The sequence below is a fragment of the Piliocolobus tephrosceles genome, chromosome 14, assembly GCF_002776525.5.
Source record: "Piliocolobus tephrosceles isolate RC106 chromosome 14, ASM277652v3, whole genome shotgun sequence".
Lineage (NCBI taxonomy): Eukaryota > Metazoa > Chordata > Mammalia > Primates > Cercopithecidae > Piliocolobus > Piliocolobus tephrosceles.
Genome location: NC_045447.1, coordinates 75,528,551 through 75,553,982, shown reverse-complemented (window position 1 = coordinate 75,553,982; position 25,432 = coordinate 75,528,551). Strand labels below are relative to the sequence as shown.

Genomic DNA, 25,432 nt, shown 5'->3' with positions numbered 1-25,432 from the left:
TTAAAAAATAGAATCTAAATAAAAAATTTACTATATGGCTAAAATGTTTTCATGATAATTCAGAATATGGGGGTATTTTGATACATTAGGGACACAACGCTGCTCTCAGTGCCACGAGTCCAGTTGATTTTCTAGTAGGCTGTCTTCAATTTCCAAGACTGAAGCACTTAATAGATTCACACAGTGCTTTACAGCTTTTGAAGTGTTTTGACATTTTACGTTATCTTCCTTAAAATTAAAAAGTGCTCAGTGAAGTCCGCAAGGTTAGTATATCCACTTTAGTTCTTCAGGTTAAAAAAAGTGATACTCTAATTCACAATGGTAAAGAAATGTTATTTGTGCATCTGCAAATTCTGAAGAAAATGGATTTCAGGTTTCCAGATTTTTTATTTTGGTGCACAAGATTGCTATTATAATATAGCATATGGCTTCCAAAAGACCCTAGCTGTTTGATTGTGGGCATATTTCTTGATCTCTATGCTTCAGTTTCCACATCTGTAACAATGAAGTATTAACAGTATCTATTCATTGAATTATTATATTTAGTTAATACATGTGAAGCTCCTAAGACAGTGTCTAGCTCACTATAAGTTATAAATAAATGTTGGGCCGGGCGCGGTGGCTCAAGCCTGTAATCCCAGCACTTTGGGAGGCCGAGACGGGCGGATCACGAGGTCAGGAGATCGAGGCTATCCTGGCTAACATGGTGAAACCTCGTCTCTACTAAAAAATACAAAAAACTAGCCGGGCGAGGTGGCGGGCGCCTGTAGTCCCAGCTACTTGGGAGACTGAGGCAGAAGAATGGCGTGAACCCGGGAGGCGGAGCTTGCAATGAGCTGAGATCCGGCCACTGCACTCCAGCTCGGGCGACAGAGCGAGACTCCGTCTCAAAAAAAAAAAAATGTTGGGCTGCATATTGATTATCTGATCGTATCCAATTTACTTGTAAGGATGGCTGGGATCCTGACAACACATGCACACATTTGGAAAATTCCCAGTTGAGTATACGTTAGGCAAGTTCAGAAGTGTGTGTGGCAGGGTGCAGTGGCTCAGGCCTGTAATCCCAGAACTTTGAGAAGCGGAGGCGGGCGGATCACCTGAGGTCAGGAGTTCGTGACCAACCTGGCCAACATGTCGAAACCCTGTCTCTCCTGAAAATACAAAAATTAGCTGGGCGTGGTTGTGGGCGCCTGTAATCCCAGCTACTTGGGAGGCTGAGGCAGGAGAACCTCTTGAACCCGGGAGGCGGAGGTTGCAGTGAGCCGAGATCACGCCACTGCACTCTAATCTGGGAGACAGAGCAAGACACCGTCTCAAAAAAAAAAAAAAAAAAAAAAAAAAAAAAAAACAAAAAAAAACAAAAAAAAAACAGTGTGTGTTTGGGTAGCAGAACTTTGTTTTTTAACAACTAAAGAAATATGGTGACCCAATAATCCCGTTAGCCTTAGCTCAATTAACCACATTCCAAATGTCCTCACAATGTTCATCCCAGTGAGAAACGAGTTCAAGGGCGTGGTAAGTGGTGTCGATATATTTTTAAAAAGCTGGTATCAGTATAATGTAACAGAAAATTCAGCATATTAGACAGCCCAGCTTTGCTCACTGGTGTGAAGATATGCCTAATCTTTCTTAGCTAAGACGTTAGAGTAAGCGCCACAAGGGACCCAGCTGGGAGCTGTGCAGGAAGTTAAAAAAAAAAAATCATTCAGCTTTGCAAAACATCTGATGCTCAACCACCTGTCTTCTGTAGTAGAGGGGCTTAAGGTCTGGTTGGTTCCTTCTGACACCTCGGAAGGTGGAGTTACAGAAGAGAAGCAACAAGTTGTAGGACGTTAACTTAGATCTAAGTCTCAGACGCTGGAGGCACCTGCATTTCTAGTCACTTCAATTCAGGCCAAATTGTTATCAACTCTAGTTTTTGAGGGACCGCCAGCCCGGGATTCCTATTTGGGTCACCTCTGTGCCTCCTTATCTTAAGAGCACACTTGGGCGGGTCGGGGTGGGACGTGCTCGGTGAAGGGTGACTCGAACATCGGACAGTTTCGCTTCCGGAGGCTGACAAAACGCTCCTGCTCCGTAGTTACTTGTTAAAGGTTTGGGACACGCAGATACTCTTCGCCCATTCGGGATCTCCCATTGTGGGAAGGAGGCTCAGAGGTCTCGGCCACCGGGTGAAGGGAGAACCGGCACACAGCGCTGTCATCGCCGGACAGCTGCGAGCCCCTACTTTCTCGCCAGGCTCTCCAGGACATTCCGAGGCTCCACCCCTGGCAACGCCACGCTGACGTTCGCGCGTCTGAGGCCGCCATAGGTGCGCGTCGGAGCCCAGGAGGACGTGTGGCGCGTGGACTACATCAGGTCCAGCCCTGCGGGACCCCAGCAGGCGCTTCCGGGCAAGGTTCTGTGCACCTGTTTTCTCCTTCTACGCGAGTATCTTCCCCCTCCGGAAAGAATGGGATATGCCTGTGTCCAAAGGACAAGAAGATGCGAACCAGCAAGCCCAAGTTAACCACAGCGCGGAAGTAGAGCCCAAACCAAGAGCGTGCCGGGCACCTTTAAGCTGTTTGTAAGCTCACGTGATTCACCAAGTGCGGGCCCCAGCGGTCACGTGACGGCGCGCGCGCCCTCGCGTAGGGAGAGCCGGCGGTGCGCGCGCCTTCGCCGCTGCCTCCCACCCTCCGCCTCGACGGGAGGGTGAGGCGCGGCGCAGTGATCGGGCGGCCGGGGTCGTGTGCGCGTGCGCAGCGAACAGCTGTCACCTAGTGCGGAACAAGTCTTCCGAATTTCCCAAATCTCCCTGGGTCGGAGGCCACTGTCTTCTTTTCGTCCTCCACCGGGTCGTGCTCTCGCCCCAGCCCGCGCGCCAGGTAACCGCTTTTCCGGAGTCCGGAGGCCGGGGCGGGGGGAGGGGCCGGAGAGGTCTTCCCGGCACTGCCCCCCTCCGCGTGGGGCACGGGGGTGCGGGCGTCCGGGCGAGTGGCGACGCCGGGGCAGAGACGCTCCGTCCGTGACTGCCGCGACTGTCACGCTGGGGAGGGAGCGGCCGGCCGCGGCCGCAGGGGAGGGATGCGGGGGCCGGTGACAGCCCGCTCCGACCCTCACCGAGGTTCGGTGCCCGCGCTCGCCGTTTTCCCTGGATCCGGAGTCGGGGTCGCCTCCTTCGGGCAGAGGAGCGCTCGGGCGGTCCGGGGATGCGGACCTCTTAATGCCCCCAGTCGGCCTGTGGCGGACTCCAGGAAGGCCGGGCCTGGTGCACCCCTCGGGGCCCTCCCTTCCCTGGGAGTGTCACGACCCGCGGGGGGAGGGTGGGAGCTCCTCTCCTGACCACCCGTTGCAGGCAGTCAGCCCGTCATTCGGGGTCGTCTTCAGCCCTCGCGGCTGTCCTTTTGGTGTTTCTTTCCCCCGGCATGGGGCCATTTCTTCTTGCAGTGCCTGGAGGAACCATGATGCGGTGTAGACAGCGGGTGCTTAATAAATGCGAGTTGGATTAGGGCGCGGGGACTGCCAGGCACAGAACGTGGCGTGCAGTGGGGACGTGGAGGAGGGAGCCAGACAGGCCGGGGCTGCAGGCTGGAGCTTGGGGTTTTCCTGCGTGCTCTGCCAGTAAAGCCAGCAGGCGGGATTCAGATGCTTTCCGCGTGGACTCGATGCTCCGCTCCCTCTTCGCTGCGCGGTGCAAGCCTGCGCTGACTCGCTCTGATTGTGGGCGATTCCGGGAGGGGTTTTGTCAGGTTCCTTTTTCCGGAAGAGACAGGGTAAACTTTTTTTGCACTTGATGAACTAACCTCGAGAGGTGATTTATAAAGCATTGTTCGGAAATGTAGGTTAGAAAAGCAGAGTCACCTTTATCCCGGTTAAAGTTACTAGTAGGTTGCGACCACTTAGGTTCACACTAAACTTTGCCCTATTTTCACCCATTTCAGTTTGCGGTATTTAAAAAAATGTTTAAATTCCGGGCAACTTGGCTTTACTGTTTCTATGGCAACGGTGACTGATATTCTCATTTTGAAGTGCTGTGGTTGAAAACTAGTGGTTTTAATTTTTAAAGGTCCATCTTTTGCTAGCAAGCAGTCTGCTCTCCTTTGCGATTATCGCTTGTTTTCTTACCTTGCTGCTTCCGCGCAGCCCTCCCATAGTTTGTTTTGGAACGGATTACACGGTTGTTCGGGTTTTTAGGTCCTTTTTCTCCCAATTTCAGTGTTATGAAGAGTTTTCACGTAAGCTTTTACTGTACCCCACAAACTTGGTAATGCAGTACAATTTAAACCGAAGTCTTACATCTTTTTATTAACAGACTTTAGTCAGTTGCTTTTCTAAAGTTGAAAATCAGGCCGGGCGCCGTGGCTCATGCCTGTAATCCCAACACTTTGGGAGGCCAAGTCGGGTGGATCACCTGAGGTCAGGAGTTCAAGACCAGCCTGGCCAAAATGGCGAAACCCCGTCTCTACTAAAAATACAAAAATTAGCCGGGCGTTGTGGCAGGCGCCTGAAATCCCAGATGAGATAGAATCACTTGAACCCGAGAGGCGGAGGTTGCAGTGAGCCGAGATGGCGCCACTGCACTCCAGCCTGGCTGACAGACTGAGACTCCATCTCAAACAAAAAAAAGTAAAAATACAAATAAATTTTTAAAAAATAACTTTTATTAAATTAATAGTCTTGTGCAACCATCACCACAATGAATTTAAAATTTTTTTTTTTATCATCCTTCCAAAAGAAGCTATGTTCCTATTAGCTGTCATTGCCTAGTTCCCTCCAATTCTCTCCCCTTCTATCCCTAGGCAACCACTAATCTGCTGTCTGTCTCAATAGATTTGGCTATTCTGGACATTTTATATATGTGGAATCATGCACTATCTGGTCTTTTGTGAGTGACTTCTTTCACTTGGCATAGTGTTTTTTAAAGTTCATTCATGTTGCAGCCTGTATCAGTACTTCATTCCTTTTAATGGCTAATATTCTATTATGGATACATCACATTTTGTTTATTCATCAATTGATAGACATTTGTGTTATCTCTACTTTTGGCTGAATAATGCTACTATGAATATTTGTGAACTAGTTTTTGTGTGGACATGTGTTTTCTTTACTCCTGGGTGTATATATATATATAAAATTGGTGGGTTAAACATCTTCTGTTGAATGACTGCATGCATAAGGAGCGATAGTCTTGGAGGATACTCTTTCAATCCTTGAAGGGTCCTGTTGACCTTTCCCTGCTCCACTACCAACTTCAGTTCTCTAAAGTGAGGCTTTATCCTATGGCTAGTGCTGTGTTTTCCTTTTCTGGATGTCTTTTTTTTTTTTTTTTTTTTGAGATGGAGTCTCACTCTGTGCCAATGGCGCGATCTCGGCTCACTGCAACCTCCACCTCCCAGGTTCCAGTGATTCTCCTGCCTCCGCCTACCCAGTAGCTGGGATTACAGGCACCCACCATCATGCCTGGCTAATTTTTGTATTTTTGTAGAGACAGGTTCCACCACGTTGGCCAGGCTGGTCTCGAACTCCTGACCTCAGATGATCCGCCCACGTCAGCCTCCCAAAGTGCTGGGATTACAGGCGGGAACCACTGCCCCCCGGCCTCTGGATGTCATTATTAAGATCATCCTGTTTTTTTTTTTTTTTTGGAGACAGGGTCTAACTCTGATGCCCAGGCTGGAGTGCAGCAGTGGCACAGTTTCGGCTCACTGCAGCGTCTTTGCCTCCTGTGCTCTGGCAATCCTCCAGCCCCAGCCTCTCAAGTAGGTGGGACTACAGGTGCATGCCATCATGCCTGGCTAATTTTTCTGGTCTTGCCATGGTACCCAGGCTGGTCTCAAACTCTTGGGCTCAAGCAATCTGCCTGCCTCAGCCTCCCAAAGTGCTAGGATTACAGGTGTGAGCCACTGCACCTGGCCTGATCATCCCTTCCTGTTAGCACAGTCTTTATACTGCTCATGGTTATTCCCTTGATATTCACTTATTTGCTCTATATTTATTAGGGATATAGTGATAAGACACGTACATTCTGTGCTTTGATTAAGCTCAATATCTACTGAAAAATTTATGTTCCTTATTGTTAAATATTAATATTTAATGCTTCTCCCCCAACCTCTCCTTCTTTTTTCTTTTTCTTTTTTTTTTTTTGAGACGGAGTCTCCCTCTTTCGCCCAGGCTGGAGTGCAGTGGTGTGATCTTGGCTCACTGCATCCTGCAACCTCCAACTCCCTGGAGCAATGCTTCTCCTCAGCCTCCCGAGTAGCTGGGATTACAGGCATGTGCCTCCACGCCCAACTAATTTTTATGTATTTTTAGTAGAGATAGGGTTTCACCATGTTGGCCAGGATGGTCTCTATCTCCTGACATCATGATCCGCCTTCCTCTGCCTCCCAAAGTGCTGGGATTACAGGCGTGAGCCATCATGCCCGGCCATTTTTATTTTTTTTATTATTCTTTAAGTTCTAGGGTACATGTGCACAACATGCAGGTTTGTTACATAGGTATACATGTGCCATGTTGGCTTGCTGCACCCATCAACTTATCATTTACATTAGGTATTTCTTCTAATGCTATCCCTCCCCCAGCGCCCCACCCCCCAACAGGCCCCGGTGTGTGATGTTCCCCTCCCTGTGTCCATGTGTTTTCATTGTTCCTTTTTTTTTTCAATTAAAAAAATTCTTTTTGTAGAGATGGGGTCTCACTGTGTTGCCCAGGCTAGTCTCAAAATTCTGGGCTCAAGTAATCCTCTTGCCTTGACCTCCCACAGTTCTGGGATTACATGTGTGAGCCACTGTGCTTGGCCTGCAAGCTCTATTTCTGATATGAATTTCTTAGGAGGTATATAATAATTAAAGTCACTGTATGTTTTTTATCCCTACAAATCTATACCATTTTGTGGAGCCTAAAATATAAATTTAAAATATTAGGTCATTGTCTTTTTTTTTTTTTTTTAAAGCTGGAGTCTTGCTCTTGTTGCCCAGACTGGAGTGCAGTTGCGTGATTTCTGCTCACTGCAACCTCCGCCTCCTGAGTTCAAGCGATTCTTCTGCCTCAGCCTCCCAAGTAGCTAGAATTACAGGCGCCCGCCACCACGCCCAGCTGATTTTTGTATTTTTAGTAGAGACAGGGTTTCACCATGTTGGCCAGGCTGCTTTCGAATTCCTGACCTCAGGTGATCCACCTGCCTCAGCCTCCCAAAGTACTGGGGGATTACAGGCATGAGCCACCACACCCAGCCAGGTCATTGTCTTTTTTACTCCCCCACCCCCTAAAGATTCTTTACTTCCTCATCCTCCTTACCCTTCGGGGGTTACGACCTTCTAAATCCACAACACTTGCTGGGCCTAATCCTTTCCCCATACTAACAGTCAGAATAATTCCTTTAAGCAAGCCTATCCCTCCTGCTCCTGCTTCAAGGCTGCATTCTCTAGGGAACAGCTCCTAATTAGCAGCTCTGTGTGTGACTTTGCCCAGCCAGTCTCCTTCCTACCAAACTCATCTTTCTTCCTAGTTCCCTGAATGGACTTGGTACTCTGCCCATGCTGTTGTTCCCTGTGCCTGGACTACTACCCCAGTTGCACTTCTTTGGTTGATTCCATCTCACTCACTCTTCAGGAAGCTCAGCTCAGTTGTCAACTTCTTCAAGTTAGTCATCCCTGAATCCTGCACACTGGCCATAGCAGCATTCTGTAGTCTCCTTCATAGTCTTAAGTAATCATGCCATTACTTGTGTGTCTCTCTTCCCTCCCTACCTTCATGCATGCTTAGAGAAAGGTTCCCACAAAAATATTGACTGTAGTTAGTAACTTCTGGGTGATGGAATTGTGGGTAATTTGTTTCCTTCGTGTTTATGAGCATTTTCTAAATTTTCTCCTATGAATCAGTGTTACCATTGTGAAAGGGAAAGTAAGTGAATAAAAATTCATGTTTGTTAGAAAAGCTGGGAAACAGGAGAAGATAGAGGAAAAAGAAAAATAATCAGTTATTGCCATTTTCACATTGGAGAATTCACTTTTTTTTTTTTTTGATATGGAGTTTCCCTCTTGTTGCCCAGGCTGGAGTGCAAATGTAGCGATCTTGGCTCACTGCAACCTCCGCCTCCCAGTTTCAAGCAGTTCTCCTGCCATAGCCTCCTGAGTAGCTGGGCTTACAGGCATGTGCCATCATGCCCGGCTAATTTTTTATTTTTAGTAGACACGGGAGTTTTTCCATGTTGGTCAGGCTGGTCTCCAACTCCCGACCTCAGGTGATCCGCCCGCCTTGGCCTCCCAAAGCACTGGGATTACAGGCATGAGCCCACTGCTCTCGGCCAGAATGCACTTTTAACAGTTTTTGTTTTGTTTTAATAACTTAGATAGGCCGGGCGCGGTGGCTCAAGCCTGTAATCCCAGCACTTTGGGAGGCCGAGACGGGCGGATCACGAGGTCAGGAGATCGAGACCATCCTGGCTAACACGGTGAAACCCCGTCTCTACTAAAAATACAAAAAATTAGCCGGGCGAGGTGGCTGGCGCCTGTGGTCCCAGCTACTCGGGAGGCTGAGGCAGGAGAATGGCGTGAACCCGGGAGGCGGAGGTTGCAGTGAGCTGAGATCCGGCCACTGCACTCCAGCCTGGGAGACAGAGCAAGACTCCGTCTCAAAAAAAAAAAAAAAAAAAAAAAAAAAAAAAAATAACTTAGATGAGATTTTCTTGTAGTTTCAGCATCAAGCTTTTATTACATTTTAGCTATTTCTCGTATTACTCAGAGACTTCTAGAGAATGATAGGAGTACTTACAATAGGCTGCCCAGTTGGAATTTCTGATGCTGAAATTCAGTTGATTCTTAGAGAACAGAATATAGCATTAGATACATGTAGCACAGAACAGAATATAGACTGTTAGGGTATGAGCACTAAGTGCTAAATAACTCTTTTCCCTTTTTCTTTGAAAAATGTCCTAATTGGTTCATTTGTATGTTTCATAGTGCAGATTCCCCTTGCACCATTGCTCATTATTTGCACTGTTTGTTTTATTTTTGATGAGTGGTTTATTCTGCATAGTAGTGGATACAATTCTTCAGTAGATTAACTTGTACTGTGTGCCATACGCTGTGTCAGATGTGGACAGCAGTGAACACAATAGGCTAGAATTCCCTATGATTTTAAGAGTGGGAATGTTTAGTTATACTGTTGCGCTGTACTGTTCAGATACATGTGGTATTTCAGCTACTATGGTATTTATGAGCTGCTACTGCATAAAGTCTCAAATTTATTCCGAATTCTTCTGATTTTATATTGTATATTACTATGGGTGGATGTTTAAGGAGCAGAATGATGAGTCATCAAAGCTTTTGTGCTAATGACTTCTTTTTTATATCTCCATCCAGTATTAATTTGGCATCTCTACTTGTTAACTGTAACAATTGGAACTCTGATCTTTCCTCTCAGCTCTGCTTCTCTGGCATTTCTCATGCATCTCATCTCATTTCATTGCTCACTCATTTCATTATGAGTTATCCAACACTTCATGGTTCCTCAGCCTTCACATCCAAAGTATCACTTACACCTTGTCACTTTTGCTTCAGGAATAATGCTGTTATCCTACCATACACTCCCAGCCTCCCTTCAATCTCTTTTCAGCCTAATCTTTAAAATGCCTATTGGATTATTCTCATAGGCCTCAGGATATTTAAAATTCCTGCCATATCTCTTTCTACCCCAAGCTCCACCCAAGTCTTATCTAGATGATTCTTCATTTTCTCTCTACCTACTGGCTTTTCTTTTCTTCAAACTGTATACAACTTTCCGAATGTGCCGTTTTTTGCCTGACTGATTTCTCCTCTCATTTTCCCCCTTTTCATACATCTTTCTGATCTCTACTTGAATGTACTTCTTCAGAGAAACCTGACTTGTTTACTCATTTCTCTTCTCCGATTAAATCAGCTTCCCTAATGATGATCTATCTTAATTCCCTATATTTTTCCCTAACACTTAGTGGTTTATAATCGTATATTTATGTGATTATTTGATTGTTTCTACCCTGTAAAGATTCTACAAGGGGAGAGACTAAGTATTTTTATTCCCTTCTATTCTGTATAGCACACTGTTGCCTTACCAGCACTATAGTATAGGTGCTCAACAAACATTTGTTGCACAAATTAATGACTTTTACATATATGCAAAAATAGAAGAAACTGTAAAACCAGGACACACATTGGGAAATACTTCTTACCCATCATGACCCAACACACACAAATATATAAAATTGAAACAAAAGTTTCACAAAACTTTACCACCTGTGCTGTACTCTATTTTCTTTTTCTTTTTTTTTTTCGGGGGGATGGAGTCTTGCTCTGTCACTGAGGCTGGAGTGCAGTGGCATGATCTTGGCTCACTGCAACCTTCACCTCCTGGGTTCAAGCTATTCCCCTGCCTCAGTCTCCCGAGTAGCTGGTACTACAGGGGTGCACCATCACACCAGGCTAATTTTTGTACTTTTAGTAGAGACGGGGTTTCACCATGTTGGCCAGACTGGTCACGAACTCCTGACCTCGGTAATCCGCCCACCTCAGCCTCCCAAAGTGCTGGGATTATAGGCATGAGCCACTGTGTCTGGCAAAGTAAATATTTTAAAATATATGAAAATATATTCTGTAGGTTGAGTATTCCTTATTTGAAATACGTGAATTTTGGATTTTTTCCAGATTTGGGAATATTTGCATTATATTTACAGTTGAGCATCTGTAATCTGAGAATTTGAAATCTGAAATGAGCATTTACTTTGAGTGTCATGTTTGCCCTCAAAACTTTCAGATTTTGGAGTATTTCTGATTTTTGGATTGGAGGTGCTCAACTTATATATGATAATCATACAAAAAGCTATCATTTTAAGTATTGATTTGCTGGCCGGGCGCGGTGGCTCAAGCCTGTAATCCCAGCACTTTGGGAGGCCGAGACGGGCGGATCACGAGGTCAGGAGATCGAGACCATCCTAGCTAATACAGTGAAACCCCGTCTCTACTAAAAAATACAAAAAACTAGCCGGGCGAGGTCGTGGGTGCCTGTAGTCCCAGCTGCTCTGGAGGCTGAGGCAGGAGAATGGCGTAAACCCGGGAGGCGGAGTTTGCAGTGAGCTGAGATCCGGCCACTGCACTCCAGCCTGGGCGACAGAGTGAGACTCCGTCTCAAAAAAAAAAAAAAAAAAAAAAAGTATTGATTTGCTGTTTACTTGGAAAGAATGGGAAAACTTTTGAAATTAGAAATGTCAGAGTTAGGACAGTTGGCCACCTTTGGTGAGGGTCTCTTTGTGGGACATTTTATGAGGGTTCATAGTCCTGCTCCCACTTTTAGCATTGCACATTTAGAAATAAGAACTTTTCCAGTTGACTGAGAGTGTCAGGCATTGGAAGACTAATGTCTTCAGTGTCATTCCCTAATTAAACTGGCAGGAAGAACTAGAACCTGGATCCGAAGTGCTGTGTCTGCTCATTAGGGCTCTTTCTAGAAAGTCTTGGTCCCTGGGAAAGCACATAAATGATCACACATTGTTTGGTGACAGGTAGGCCCCAGCTGATGGGTAGTGTTGAACAGGATGTTTGTGTTTTTTTTTTTTTTTTTTTTTAACCTGCTGGGCTTCCCTGACCCTTGAGCATTCACCTCTGCTTATCAGAACATTCTTCTCTGCCACTGCACTTTCTGTTGTTGAGCAAGGTTAAAGAAGCAGATACATTCCTTCATTTGGCTCCCTTTTTTCCTCCATCTTTTCATTCATTTTTGTACCAGATGTTTGTTTAAATTCCAGTCCCGAGGACATGCTTTGTCTGATCATTAGTATATTGTTTATTCTGTTCTGTTCTGAGAGTCCATCAGATACTTTGAATGGTCGCAGGCATGCCTTTGAATGGTTGCAGGCATCCCTTTGAATGGGTGAATTGAAGTTTTTTTTTTTTTTTTTTTTTTGCGGGTAGGTGGGTAGTTTATTTAACTTTCTTTCTTTTTTGCCTTTTTTTTTTTTTTGAGACGGTGTCTTGCCCTGTCACCCAGGCTGGAGTGCAGTGGCATGATCTCGGCTCACTGCAACCTCTGCCTCCCGGGTTCAAGCGATTTTTCTGCCTCAACCTCCTGAGTAGCTGGGACTACAGGTACCTGCCACCATGCCTTGCTAATTTTTGTATTTTTAGTAGAGATGAGGTTTTGCCGGTTTTAGTAGAAACGGGGTTTTGCCGTGTTGTCCAGGCTGGTCTTGAACTCCTGACCTCAGATGACCTGTCTGCCTCAGCCTTCAAAAGTGCTGGGATTATAGGCGTGAGCTGCTGTGCCTGGCCATCTATTTAACTTTCCAAAAGGAATCTTTCCCTAAAATTTGGGCACATAAAGTGATACCTCTCACTCTATAATGTTCAGGCAGCTTTTGTTAGCGGGAAGAATCTGGCCCTGAGATAGGTAAATTCATTTTCCTTTCTTTTTTGATAATTTTAATGTATTTTTCTAGATTTGTATTATGTATACACATATAATATTTCTTTTATTATTTTCAAACAGGCAGTACAAGTATATAACAAGATATAAAATTCAGAAGGTATGAAAGGGTAAAATGTACATGGTTCTCACTTTTAGCCTTTAGACAGCTAGTTCCCTTCTTCTGGTAAACCCCTGTTAAGGTTTCTTTTAGGGAATTTTAGAGATATTCTATATAAATTTATGTTTAAATTTTTTTTGTACAAATGGTTGTCTTCATGCTCCCTCACTACTCAATAATTCAATGTGTATTTCCTACATTTTTCTCTATAACTGCGGTATATCCATCAAAATCAGGAAATTAACACTGATATATTACTGTCATCTAATTTTTAGATTCTTCATATTTCACTGTTTGTTATAGTAATTAATGTTCTTGGTAGCAAAAGTATCCAGTGCAGAATTGTGCAATGTATATTCTTGTTTTAGTTCTTTTAAGCATCCTTCAATCTCAAATATGGATTTGAGAAGGATTTTCATGATCTTGATTTTTTTTTTTCCTTGATTTTCATGATCTTGGCACTTTTTGTTTTTCTTTCTTTTTTTTTCAAAGATGGAGTTTCACTCTGTTGCCCAGGCTGGAGTGCAGTGATGCAATCTTGGCTCACTGCAACCTCCGCCTCCCAGATTCAAGCAATTCTACTGCCTCAGCCTTCCGAGTAGCTGGGACTACAGGTGCCCACCACCACGTCTGGGTAATTTTTGTATTTTTAGTAGAGGTGGGGTTTCACCATGTTGACCAGGCTGGTCTCGAGCTCCTGACCTCAGTTGATCTACCTACCTCGGCCTCCCAAAGTGTTGGAATTACAGGCGTGAGCCACTGCACCTGGCCTGGAGTTTATTCATTTTAAAAAGGAAATTTTCATCAATATTCTTAAATGAAGCTGGTTTGCAATTTTCTTGGGTCGTTTTTAAGTTTTGTTACTCATTTTAGGCTTCTTAAGAAAAGATTACTAAGCTTGTTATTATTTTTTTTTCTATGCAATCTGGAACATCTTAAATAACATGTCATACATTTCTGAAAAATTGATCAGAATTCTTTACCTAGTGGAGAGAAGATTTGTTTCTTGTTTAGTGGGCCTTGGTGTGATCTTTTTTCTTTTTTTCTTCTCTTCTCTTTTCTTTTTTTGGCAGCTGGAGAGCCTAGCAAAGAGGTCAGTTATATTTGGGATCTGGGTCCGGGATACAAAACTTGCAATCAGTTCATTGCACTTATTTGCTGTTTGACCTTAGAAAATTTATTTCCATTTCTGAGGCTTGGTTTCATCATTTCTCAGATGGGAATAATCACAGCCTGCTAACATCATAGAGAACTTTTAAGAATGAAAATGAAGTAATATATGTTAAAGTGCAGTAAAGAACCAAGCAAATGCAAGACTTTTTTAATAAGAAGGTTCTTTTTAATAAGATGTCAGTACTCGAAGAGTTGTCAATGAGGATAGCTCTCAGTGTTATGCTACTGAAGGAGTTTGTGTAGATGGACAGTGCCTCCTTCTGCTCCAAGAGCAAGCACATGGAGAAGGGGTCAATGGAGACATTTGTTTTGCTATTTAACAACAAAGAAAAATTATGAATTAGACAAAATGTAGTCTAGATAGAATTTATTTTTGTGAACCTTAATAAGGGTTTGGTCATGTATTTATTAAAACCATGTGTTAGGCCGGGCCTGGTGGCTCACGCCTATAATCACAACACTTTCGGAGGCTGAGGCGGGTGGATCACATGAGGTCAGGAGTTTGAGACCAGCCTGGCCAACATGACAAAACCCTGTCTCTACTAATAATACAAAAATTAGCCGGGCATGGTGGTGCATGCCTGTTATCCCAGCTACTTGGGAGGCTGAGGCAGGAGAATTGCTTGAACCTGGGAGGCGGAGGTTGCAGTGAGCTGAGATCGTGCCATTGCACTGCAGCCTGGGCAACAAGGGTGAAATTCCATCTTAAAAAGAAAAAAAAAAAAAAAACCACCAAAAATCCCCATGTGTTGTAAATCAAGGAAAAATGTTGGGTAACAGAGTGTGACTTGACTTTGTGCTTGTATCATGATTGTATTTAATTTTACTATAAGTTGGTTAAATAATTGAGACTCTGGGGAAATTAAACTTGTCAAACTGTCAACTTACCAGTTTGGATTTATGGTTTCCTATTTCATTTTGTAGATATTGAAAATACATTTAGATATATTTTCATGTCAAGAAGCTGGGTATTGGTATCAGGATTGAGGGAATACATGATCAACAAATACTTTTGCAAGTTTCAGTGTCACAGATTGCATATAGCGTATGTCAAATTCATTTCCCTCAGGTTTTTTTTGACACATAGTTAACAAAAAATGTGCAAATTGCCATAATTCTCTAAAATAGTATTTCTTGCATTCATTAATAATGAAAAAAAGCAAGGATGGTCAGATTATTTTGTTTGATGTTTTTCAACCTCTTTTTTTTCAATATAGACGATATCATATATGGTTTTTGCGATTTTGAATTTTTTTTTTTTTTTTTTGAGACAGAATCTCATGATCTCGGCTCACTGCAACCTCTGCCTCCCCAGTTCAAGCAATTCTTCTCCCTCAGCCTCCAGAGTAGCTGGGACTACAGGTGCGTGCCACCACTTCCAGCTAATTTTTGTATTTTTAGTAAAGATGGGGTTTCACCATGTTGGCCAGGCTGGTCTCAAACTCCCGTCCTTGTGATCCACCCGCCTCAGCCTCCCAAAGTGCTGGAATTATAGGTGTGAGCCACTGCGCCTGGCCATCAATCTTTTTTTTTTTCCTTTTAAAGAGATGAGGTCTCTCCATGTTGCCCAGGCTGGTCTCAAACTCCTGAGCTCAGGTGATCCTCTTGCCTCGGCCTCCCCCTCTCAAAGTGCTAGGATTACAGGCGTGAACCACTGCACCTGGCCTGACTGTGAATCTTTAGGAATAATTGGAAAGTTTGCATATTAAATTGTCTTGAAATATGTTTTCTAAGTATTTCAATTTTATTGATTGATTGATTGATTGATTGATTGAGACAGAGTCTCGCTCTGTTGCCCAAACTGGAGTTCAGTGCCGTAACCTCCGCCTCCCGGGTTCAAGCGATTTCCTGCCTCAACCTTCTGAGTACCTGGGATTACAGGCATGCGCCATCACGGCCAGCTAATTTTGTGTTTTTACTAGAGATGGGGTTTCTCCATGTTGGTCAGGCCTGGTCTTGAACTCCCGACCTCAGGTGATCCACTTACCTTGGCCTCCCAAAGTGCTGGGATTACAGGCGTGAGTCACCACGCCCGGCCATTATTTCAATTTTAAGGCTTAGTTTTTATGTTTTAAACTAAGAATGAGTAGTTTATGTGGCCTCCCATGAGTCCTTCTGATGGGACTAAAGAGACTGGATAATCTCATAAAAGTCACAATATAGAATTGCTGGAAAGCAATGGTCCAGGCAACAGGTGGGTGCAGAGGCGGTGCAGTCTGCTAGTTGGTGAGGGGCTTGCTGCCCAGGCTGAGTGCTGGAGGGCCTCAGTGGGTGACCTGGGTAGTAGTTGCCAGGAAGCCACAGCAGGCCCAAGGGGTTGTGACCTACCTGGGAGACTCAGGTAGCTTTTGCAGGTGTTGGGAAGCCTCTCCCCATTTCAGCCTCCACGAGGGAGACAGTGCAAGCCCAGCAGGCTTTTAGTGTGAACTCACAATCCTGTGGAATGCAAATTTTGGAAACTGTTGGAATGGCTTTGTTTGGCTGCTTTCTGTCTTTATCAATGCAGTTACATAAAAATAAGGATTTAGAAAGTGAATGAGTTAGGTTTCTAAATTAATATTCGTAGGAGAACAGTCTGTTTTTCTTGTTTCTTTTTTTTTGATACAGAGTTTTACTCTGTTGCCCAGGCTGGAGTGCAGTGGTGCGATCTAGGCTCACTGTAACATCAACCTCCTGGGTTCAAGCAATTCTGCCTCTGTCTCTCAAGTTGTTGGGATTACAGGTGCCTGCCACCACGCCTGGCTAATTTTTGTATTTTAGTAGAGACGGGGTTTCACCATGTTGGCTAGACTGGTTTGTCTTTTTTTGAGACGGAGTCTTGCTCTTGTTGCCCAGGCTGGAGTGCAATGACACGATCTCGGCTCACCACAACCTCCGCCTCCCGGGTTCAAGCTATTCTCCTGCCTCATCCTCCCAAGTAGCTGGGATTACAGGCACGCGCCACCACGCCCGGTTAATTTTGTATTTTTAGTAGAGATGGGGTTTCTCCATGTTGGTCAGGCTGGTCTTGAACTCCCGACCTCAAGTGATCCGCCCATCTCGGCCTCCCAAAGTGTTGGGATTACAGGCGTGAGCCACTGTTTCCAGCTGGCCAGGCTGGTCTTGAACTTCTGAGCTTAGGTGTTTGTTCCACCCACCTCAGCCTCCCAGAGTACTGGGATTATAGGCGTGAGCCACTTTGCCCAGCCAGAGCAGTCTCTTTATCTATTCAAGCAGAAATATTTGTTGGCATTGATAACATAGATATTTGGTCCTGTCTGGACCCAAATTTTAGCGTAGTTTTGTAATTTTTCTAGAAATGAGAATTAATTTAGTTTTTTTAAGCACAAATTTACTGACAACTGTTCAGAATTTTTCTTTTTTTAACTTTTCATAAGGATCACATCTCATATCAGATAGTGTTAGGTTTGCAAGTTTTAAAAAGTGATTTTAACAATCTTTGTAACTTTTTTTTTTTTTTTTTTTTGAGACAGAGACTCGCCCAGACTGGAGTGCAGTGGCACAATCTCGGCTCACTGCAAGCTCCGCCTCCTGGGTTCACGCCATTCTCCTGCCTCAGCCTCCCGGGTAGCTGGGACTACAGGTGCCCCCCACCATGCCCGACTTTTTTTTGTGTTTTTAGCAGAGACGGGGTTTCACCGTGTTAGCCAGGATGGGCTCGATCTCCTGAGCTCGTGATCCACCTGCCTCGGACTCCCAAAGTGCTAGGATTACAGGCATGAGCCACCGTGCCCGGCCACAGATTTCTTATTTAGAATTATTGTTTGTAAATTTTCTTGTCTCCTCCCCCACTGCCATTAATGGCATATTTATGTCAAGATTTGCTACCATATCAAAAGATATTGGTAGGGTGCATAATGTACAAATAATTTTCTTTTTTTTTTTTTTTTGAGACAGATTCTCACTCTGTCGCCCAGGCTGGAGTGCAGTGGCACGATCTCGGCTCACTGCAAGCTCTGCCTCCCAGATTCTCGCCATTCTCCTGCCTCAGCCTCCCGAGTAGCTGGGACTACAGGTGCCCACCACCATGCCTGGCTAATTTTTTTTTTTTTTGTATTTTTAGTAGAGACCGGGTTTCTACTACATCCTGTTAGCCAGGATGATCTCGATCTCCTGACCTCATGATCCGCCTGCCTCGGCCTCCCAAAGTGCTGGGATTACAGGCGTGAGCCATCGCACCTGGCACCAATTATTTTCTTTCAATTTTTTTCTTTTTCTTTTTTGAGATGGAGTTTCATTCTTTACCTATGCTGGAGTGAAGTGGTGCCATCTCAGCTCAGTACAACCTCTGCCCCCTGGGTTCAAGCAGTTCTCCTGCCTCAGCCTCCTGAGTAGCTGGGATTCCAGGTGCGTGCCACCCCCCCATGCCTGGCTAAATTTTGTATTTTTAGTAGAGAAAGATTTCACCATGTTGGCCAGGCTGGTCCCAAACTCTTGGCTGCAGGTGATCCACCCACCTCGGCCTCCCAAAGTGCTAGGATTACAGGTGTAAGCCACAGTGCCTGGCTTTTCTTTTTCTTTTTCTTTTTTTTTTTTGGCAAGGTCTCACTCTGTCACTCAGGCTAAAGTGGAGTGTTGAGATCATGGCACACTGCAGCCTCAACCTCCCAGACTCCAGTGATCCTCCTGCCTCAGCCTCCTGAGTAACTGGGATTACAGGTGCACACTACCACGGCTGGCTAATTTTTTAATTTTTTTGGAGAGACAGAGTCTCCCTATATTGCCCAGCCTTGTCTCGAACTCCTGAGCTTAAGCGATCCTCCTGCCTCAGCCTCCCATTGTGCTGGAATTACAGGCTGTGCCCAGCCACAGTGTGCAAATGCTACCATAAATTACCATTTAAAAAAAAACGGAAGCAGATACTTTAGACAAATTACTGTTTATTTAATGCCAATGTCGTCGTTGATATTATAGTTTATGATTATTTAAAAGTTAAAGGTGTTGGCCGGGCACGGTGGCTCAAGCCTGTAATCCCAGCACTTTGGGAGGCCGAGACGGGCGGATCATGAGGTCAGGAGATCGAGACCATCCTGGCTAACACAATGAAACCCCGTCTCTACTAAAAATACAAAAAACTAGCCGGGCGAGGTGGCTGGGCGCCTGCAGTCCCAGCTACTCCGGAGGCTGAGGCAGGAGAATGGTGTGAACCCGGGAGGCGGAGCTTGCAGTGACCTGAGATCCTGCCACTGCACTCCAGCCTGGGCGACAGAGCGAGACTCCGTCTCAAAAAAAAAAAAAAAAAAAAAAGTTAAAGGTGTTTTACCAAATGAGCTACACTTGATTGTCCATTTAATCTGTCAGTTTTATCTGTATAGGTATTCATAGGCCAGGCGTGGTGGCTCATGCCTGTAATCCCAGCACTTTGGGAGGCTGAGATGGGTGGATCACTTAGGCCAGGAGTTCGAGACCAGCATGGTCAACAGGGTGAAATCTTGTTTCGACTAAAACAAAAATTAGCTGGGTGTCATAGCGCATGCTTATAATCCCAGCTACTCAGTTTGCGGAGATAGGAGAATTGCTTGAACCTGGAAGATGGAGGTTGCAGTGAGCCAAGACTGCACCATCGCACTCCAGCCTGGGTGACAGAGTGAGACTCTGTCTCAAAAAAAAAAAGAAAATGTGTAGGTATTCGTAGATGTGTTACTGGTTGTGTAATAGAGTAAGATTGGGGAAAGAGACGTAGGCAAGTTATTTCCTTTTTAAGGGCTTGGATACAAATGCATAACCAAACCCTAGGCATTTGTTTTATTTATTTTTATTATTTATTTGTTTATTTTTGAGACGGAGTCTTGCTCTGGTGCCCAGGCTGGAGTGCAGTGGCACAATCTTGGCTCACTGCAAACTCTGCCTCCTGAGTTCAAACAGTTCTCCTGTCTTGCCTCCTGAGTAGCTGGGACTGTAGGCGCATGCCACTACATCTGGTTAATTTTTGTACTTTGAGTAGAGACAGGGTTTCACCATATTGGTCAGGCTGGTTTCGAACTCTTGACCTCAAGTGATCCACCTGTCTCCGCTTCCCAAAGTGCTGGGATTACAGGGGTGAGCCACCGTGCCTGGCCACTCTAGACATTTACATTAAAGTAATGTAACAAAATACAATGAAAAAACAGTTTACAGTTCTCTGTTGGGGTTCACAGTCCTTCACTGGGCATGCAGGTTTGTCTTCCTTTAGGTAATAAACAAACATATGGAATTGTCAAATTAAAAAACTTAGAGTAACTGCTTGACATACAGAAGGATTTCTTAAAGAATAGTTTTAGGACGGGCGCAGTGGCTCATGCCTGTAATCCCAGCACACTTTGGGAGGCCAAGGTGGGCGGATCGCTTGAGCTCAGAAGTTTGAGACCAGGCTGGGCAACATGGCGAGACCCCGTTTGTACTAAAAATACAAAAATTAGCCAGGTGTGGTGGCACACGCCTGTAATCCCAGCTACTTGGGAGGCTGAGGCAGGAGAATCACTTGAACCCGGGAGGGGGAGATTGCAGTGAGCTGAGACTGTGCCACTGCATTCCAGCCTGGGTGACAGAGTGAAACTGTTTAAAAAAAAAAAAGTTTTAACATAGAATTAAAACATTTTCTTCCTGATATTTATAGAAATATGTTACCTATATTGATTGTTTCATCTTTAAAAAAGGTTTTATATGAACTTGGAGCATACAAAAGACATAATATAGTTCTATGAATTCACCCAGATAACACTGTGTGTTTCTCTTCTACCTCATCCATCTTCTCTCCTTGGCAATTGTGTCCTGATTTTTGTGTTCCATATGCCCTTGCTTTAAAAAAAAGGATTTGTTTTTTATGCATTTATCCTTAAAGAGTAGATTAAATTTTATTTTTTAGATTCGTGAAAATGGACTTACGCTTTGGTTAGTTCAAGACTTTTTGAGATTCATCCATATTTATTTTCTTTTTTTGAGATGGAGTCTCGCTCTGTTGCCCAGGCCGGAGTGCAAGTGCAGTGGCACGGTCTCGGCTTACTTCAACCTCTGTCTCCCAGACTCAAGCAATTCTCCTGCCTCAGTGTCCGGAGTAGCTGGGATTGCAGGCATGCGCCACTACACCCAGCTAATTTTTGTATTTTTAGTAGAGATGGGGTTTTATCATGTTGGCCAGGCTGATCTCGAACTCCTGACCTCAAGTAATCAGCCTGCCTGGCCTCCCAAAGTGCTGGGATTACAGGCGTGAGCCACTGCGCTTGGTGATTCATCCATATTTCTGGAAGTAGCTATGATTTGTTAATTTTCACTGCTGTGTAGTTCCATCAGGTGAACATATTGTGATTCATTTACTTATTCTCTTGTAGATTGACTTTTGAATTTTCAGTTTTTAACTGTTACAAAAATGCAGTAATGAACATTATTGTACATGTCTATTGTTGAACTTATGCTAGAATTTCTCTAGGCACTAGCAAATGGTTTTTTTTTTTTTTTTTGAGATGGAGTTTTGCTCTTGTTGCCCAGGCTAGAGTGCAATGGCACAAGCTCGGCTCTTCGCAACCTCTACCTCCCAGGTTCAAGCAGTTCTCTTGCCTCAGCCTCTGGAGTAGCTGGGATCACAGACATGGGCCACACACCCGGATAATTTTGTATTTTTAGTAGAGACAGCGTTTCTCCATGTTGGTTCAGGCGGGTCTCGAACTCCTGACCTCAGGCGATCTGCCTGCCTCGGCCTCCCGAAGTGTTGGGATTATAGGCGTGAGCCACTGTGCAAATGGTTTTTAAACAGTTGCACTACTGATGTTTTGGTGCTTGGCAGTTGCTTGTTGTGGTGACTTTCGTATGTTTAACAGCATATCTGGCTTCTACCCATTAGATGCAACTTGCACTCTTCCTTTTGTGACAAAAATGTCTCCAGGCATTGCCAATGTCCCCAAGGATACAAAATCACCCCTGGTTGAGAACCATTGTTACTTTTGATACATGAACAGTTAAAAATTATTTTTGTGTGTTCCCTATATCCCAAAGAAGGATAACACACCTTTCTCTTTTTTCTTTTTAGAGATGGGAGGCCTTACTCTATCTCCTAGACTAGAGTGTAGTGTGCGATCATAGCTCACTGAAGCCTTGAGCTCCTGGGCTCAGGGTAGTCTCCCACCTTAGCCTTTTGGGTAATTGGAACTACAGGAATTGCAGGTGCATGCCACTATGCTCAGCTCAACACATCTTTCTTTGCTTTTTTGAAATAGAGTCTCGCGCTGTCGCCAGGCTGGAGTGCAGTGGCACGATCTTGGCTCACTGCAACCTCTGCCTGTTGAGTTCAAGCAATTCCTGCCTCAGTGAAGGAGTGGCCTGCCCCTCCACACTTGTGGGTGTTTCTCGTTAGGTGGAACGAGATACTTGAGAAAAGAAATAAGACACAGAAACAAATATAGAGAAAGAAAAGCGGGGCCCACGGGACCAGCGCTCAGCTTACAGAGGACCCACGCCAGCACCGGTCTCTGAGTTCCCTTAGTATTTATTGATAATTATCATTACCATCAAAAAGATAAGGGAGTGGCTGGACAATAGGATCACTGTAGGGAGGAAATCAGCAGTAAGACATATGAACAAAAATCACTGTAACATGAATAAGTTTAAAGGAAAATGCTGTACCTTAATATGCATATGCAAACGCTCCATAAACCTTTTAGCAGCATTGCTCCAGCAAGTCCCACCTTATTCCTAAAGGCGGTTTTCTCCTTGCTCGGTAAACAAAGCACACAATGGGGTTTTACACCTAGATGTTCCATTGCCCAGGGACGGGCAGGATTTTTAACCAGCCAAGTGCCTTCAGGTACTTGTTTAACAAAGACACATCCTGCACAGCCCAATATCCATTAAGCCTTGAGTCACCACAGCACATGTCTCTTGTAAGGACAAGGTTGGGGGTAGGGTCACAGATTAACAGAATCTCAAATACAGAACCAAATGGAGTCTCTTATGTCTACTTCTTTCTATATAGACACAGTAACAGGCTGATCTCTCTTTCTTTTCCCCACACCTCAGCCTCCCCGGTAGCTGGGACTGCAGGTACGTGCCACCGTGCCCAGCTAATTTTTTGTATTTTTAGTAGAGATGGGGTTTCCACCATGTTGGCCAGGATGGTCTTAATCTCTTGACCTCCCAACGTGCTATGATTACAGGCGTGAGCCACCGTGCCTGGCCTCAACACTGCTTTCTTTGGCTCAAGTCCCATTTATCTTCAAGGCCCACCTGAAACCCACTTTTTTTTTTTTTTTTTAAGATGGAGTTTTGCTCTTGTTGGCCCAGACTGGAATGCAGTGGCGCTATCTTAGCTCACTGTCACTGCAGCCTCTGCCTCCTGGGTTTAAACGATTCTCGTGTCTCTGCCTCCCGAGTAGCTGGGATTACAGGCGCATGCCACCACACCTGGGTAATTTTTGTGTTTTTAGTAGAGATGGGGTTTCACCATCTTGGCCAGGCTAGTCTCAAACTCCTGACCTCATGATCCACCCGCCTTGGCTTCCCAAAGTGCTGGGATTACAGGCGTGAGCCCCCGCGCCTGGCCTCAAATCCCCTTTTTAGAGCCTTCTCCTACTGGGCCCATTTTTAGTCTTATCTTTTCCCCAAGAATTCCTATAGTGCTTAGGTTTACCCTGAAGTTTTTATTGTCTTGTCTTGTAACTTTTCTCACCCTTCTGTATTTTCACCCCCTACCCCCAAGTAAGGAAACAATGGATTTTCACTTCCTAACAAAGAGGGAGGAATCTGTAGTCAATTGTCTAATCTGTATTGCTGTTGTTGATTTCCTTTGGACTTTGGTCAATTTAGGCAGCTATCTGGGAAGAAGACTTTTTTTTGAGCCGGAGTCTCACTGTCTTCCAGGCTGGAGTGCAGTGATCTCGGCTCACTACAAGCTCCACCTTCCGGGTTCATGGCATTCTGCTGCCTCAGCCTCCCTAGTAGGTGGGACTACAGGCGCCCGCTGGCACTCCTGGCTAATTTTTTGTATTTTTAGTAGAGATGGGGTTTCACTGTGTTAGCCAGGATGGTCTTGATCTCCTGACCTTGTGATCCACCCACCTCGGCCTCCCAAAGTGCTGGGATTACAGGCGTGAGCCACCGTGCCTGGCCGAATTCTTTTTATTAATATTATACTTTTGGTGTTTTCATCTACAGAAGGGTGGAAGCAGGCCTTAAGCACCCAAAGCTCTCTACACCTTTCTGCCGCTTAAGTTCTTAGCAAAACCTCAGTAACTCCTAGGCTTTCTCTTTTCCAAGCTAATTTTGAGTAAGTTTGTTAACCTCTTGATGTTCATGTTAAGTACTTAAATGTTAGGTGCCCTAGCTGTTAGTCATGCAAAGGTTCTTTTTTCCGCTTCAGCTGGGCACATCTCCGGGGGCTAATGGGAGGACTTTTAGAATTACAATGTGGTCTGCGTCATTTTCTCTTTTCTGTAGTGAGTGTAGCTCTTTCAGTAGTGAATGCCTGTGTTTTACATTTTTGAGATTGTTTCGTTTACCTAAGACAAGAAAGTTGTTATCTCTGTTCTCATTGCCCCCAGGTCCTTGAAGTTAAATTTTTTTTTTTTTTTTTTTTTTTTGAGACTCAGTCTTGCTCTGTCGCCCAGGCTGGAGTGCAGTGGCGTGATCTTGGTTTACCGCAACCTCCACCTGCCTCCACCATGTTTGGCTAATCAAATGTAACATTCTTAACAAGTCATCCTCCATATTTAAAATGCTTTGTAATTGCAAACTAAAATGGTTTCCAATTGCAAACCGTGAAAACTTGAAATTCTTAAGTTTGACAGTCAAGATAACTAGTCCCATCATTCCATCATTTTTCTTCAAAACAAACAGCTTTTCAGGCCTCCCCGCCTCCCCGTAAAGACAGAATCTCAGTCTGTTTCCCAGACTGGAGTGCAGTGGCAAAATCCATAGCTCACTGCAGCCTTGAACTCTTGGGCTCAGGAAATGCTCCTGCCTCAGCCTCCTGAGTGGCTGGGACTGCAGGCATGCCACCATGCTTGGCTAATTTTTTCTTTTTTCTTTTTTGTTTCTGAGATGGAGTCACACTCTGTTGCCAAGGCAGGAGTGCAGTGGTGCGATCTCGGCTTACTGCAACCTCTGCCTCCTAGGTTCAGGCAAATCTCCTGTCCCAACCTCCTGAGTAGCTAGGATTATAGGCACCTGCCACCACCCCTGGCTACTTTTTGTCTTTTTAGTAGAGACAGGCTTTCACCATGTTGGCCAGGCTGGTCTCGAACTCCTGACCTTAGGTGATCCTCCCGCTTGGGCCTCCCAAAGTCCTGGGATTATGGGCATGAGCCACCTCACCCATCCTGGTTTTCAGGCCTTTGTAGCTAAATAATGTATTCACTCAAGTGACAACTCTCTGCTTCCACAGCTAAATACAAAGAGCTGTCAGATTTTTCCAAGGCCCAGTGCAGTGGCTCATGCCTGTAATCCCAGCACTTTGGGAAGCTGAGCCAGGAGGATCACCTAAGGTCAGGAGTTTGAGACCAGCCTGGCCAACATGTTGAAACCTCGCCTCTACTAAAAATACAAAAATTAGCTGGGCGTGGTGGCACATGCCTATAATCCCACTTACTTGGGAGGCTGAGGCAGGAGAATCTCTTGAACCCAGGAGGCGGAGGTTACAATGAGCCGGGATCATGCCACTGCACTCCAGCCTGAGTAATAAGAGCAAGACTCTGTGTCACAGTGTTATATTTGTGAGATTCATCTATCTAGGTGGAGGTTTGGTGTCTTTTTTTTTTT

General features: G+C 44.8%; 1 protein-coding gene across 10 annotated transcripts in view; it reads left to right on the top strand.

Moving 5' to 3' along the window:
* Positions 1-2,044: 2,044 nt before the first annotated feature.
* The window catches only part of KDM4C (lysine demethylase 4C), a 432,363-nt gene continuing 408,975 nt past the window's right edge, over positions 2,045-25,432 (top strand). For 6 of the 10 annotated variants that reach the window (XR_002731805.2, XM_023213146.2, XM_023213144.2 and 3 more), the window contains exon 1: positions 2,739-2,867. The gene's annotated coding sequence lies outside the window, so the exon portion shown is untranslated. Of the gene's footprint in view, positions 2,868-25,432 lie in introns of all 10 variants that reach the window. The other 4 variants (XR_002731803.2, XR_002731804.2, XM_023213147.2 and 1 more) reach the window with 1 other exon arrangement.